Source organism: Panthera uncia, unplaced genomic scaffold, assembly GCF_023721935.1.
Source record: "Panthera uncia isolate 11264 unplaced genomic scaffold, Puncia_PCG_1.0 HiC_scaffold_1320, whole genome shotgun sequence".
NCBI classification, from domain to species: domain Eukaryota; kingdom Metazoa; phylum Chordata; class Mammalia; order Carnivora; family Felidae; genus Panthera; species Panthera uncia.
In genome coordinates this window covers 125,406-127,639 of record NW_026057943.1, presented here as the reverse complement: position 1 = coordinate 127,639, position 2,234 = coordinate 125,406, and positions in this window count along the sequence as shown.

Below are 2,234 nucleotides of genomic sequence, written 5' to 3'. Positions count from 1 at the left end.
TAGTAATACAGTAACACAGGCCAGTTAAAGCATAAACAGATACAACAATATAAATCAAATCGGTTTTGGCTCTAAATGCCTACACATCTATTCATATATATATATGTGCAAATACACATGCTCACACTTGAATTTCCCAGAGATGAACCAAGGGCATGAATTTTGAGATGAGAAGAACTGACGTTGATGGGAAGAAGGGAGAGAAGGCCTTCTCAGTGCAGGGAACAGTAACCACTCCTGTGTATTAAATGAGTGCCAGTCATGGACAGAGTAAGCAGTAAATTATGTGCCCTGGATACAGAAGCAAGTAAGGGTTGGCCCTGTCCACAGAGAGCTTCCAGTTTGGCTGGACACCAACAAGTAACCGAGTAATAGAAGTGGGTTAGCAGAAGACATGGGAATGCAGAAGTGAGGTGGGCAGATTGCATTCATTTAGTACTGTATTGCAAGTAACAGTGTTGGGGGTTTTTTCTTCTGATTTTAAAAAGTTATTAGGGCTCATAAAATGCTCAGTGAAGAATATTAGAAAAATGCAGAAAACAAATCACCCATAATCTTGCCATCCAGAGGAAAGCAAAAGATAGTAGTTCTGTAAGCCCTTTTTGTACAAAGACTTTTTTTGTCTTATTATTTAGTTCTAATCTGATAAATCAAATGTTTGGGGAAATCCAGATTCTTATTAGTAGGTTATTCAGAACTTCCAGAGCACATGTCTTCAAATGGGTACTTGACCGAATATATGGTAAAATAAATGTTTGTCATTGTATTCTAATACCATGTACTTAAGCCTTTTTATATATATATTTAGGCCTAAATCAGTTTTTTTACTGTCCTTCTGAATCTGTAATGTTTGCTTGGAAATACAGTTTCTTAACTATTTTTTAAAACTGCTTTATTGACATAAAATTCACATACCATACCATTCACCAATATAAATTGTATAATTCAGTGGGTTTTAGTTTAGTATATCCAGAGTTGGGCAACCATCACCACAGCCAATTTTAGAAGATTTTTATCAATCCAGAAAGAAACTGTATACCCATTAGCAGGCACTCCTCATTTTCCCCCAAGCCCCCTAAACTTAAACAGCCATTAATCTACTTTCTGACTCTCTAGATTTGCCTCTTCTATATAAATGGAATCATATGATAAACATGGTCTTTTGTGACTGGGTGCTTTTACTTAGCATAATGTTTTCAAGGGTCATTCATGTTGTAGTAGTGCTTCATTCCTTTTTATGACTGAATGAAACTCCATTGTATGGCTCCACGGCATTCTGTTGACATTCTGTTATCCCGTTGTTGGTTGGTGAACATTTGGGTTGTTTCTACTTTGGGGCTGTTATGAATAATGCTGCTGTGTGCATTCATACATTTCCAGTGTTTGTGTGCACATACATTGCCAGTATTCTCGGGTATATACCTAGGTGTGCTAAACTATCATTTGCATGTTTTTCATTCTCAGATTTCAAAGCATTGTTTTATGCATTATTTTGTATTGTAAAGGAACATATTTAAAATTAATTACCTTCCAATCTTCTCCCCACACCACCATCTCCCCACCTTTTTCATTAAGCTTGATTTTACTAATACTGGAAACTTAAAACCACACTGCTTCTCCCAAGTCTTGTTGAGCCTTTTTTTTTTTTTTTTTTTTTTTTACCAAATTCAGATCACCTTCCCTTAAATGTCTTTGTGGCCTTTCCCATTTGCTTGTCCACCTAGTTTAGGTCCTTGTCATCTCTTTCATACACTGACCTCCCCACTGGCGCCTCTAGTTCTGTCTCTGTCCCCTCGGAGTGACTCAGTAAATCTCTGCCATATTAATCTTTCTAAAACACAGCTTCTGTTTCCTGCTCATTGGAGTCAGATAGACCAACTTAGCCACTTACTGAATAGAGTTTCCTTGGATAAGTTTCTTTAGTTCTCATCTGTAAAAGGCAGTTAATCAGACCACCTCCCAACATTCTAGTAAAGATTAAATGATTGCCTTGAACTTTTGTCTCCCACCAGTAAAATGAGATAAACATCTTTAATTCATGATCCTGCATTTGTATCTCTTGTCTCCCAGAAAGGCAAGGATCATTATGGTGATGTGTAATACATATATCTTGTAAATATTATACATTTATATTGTAATGTATTTATATCAAAATGTGTAATATAAGTATATGTATAGTATATATTAAGACCATATATTATATAATATTTATATTTAATATATTTTTAGGGGGA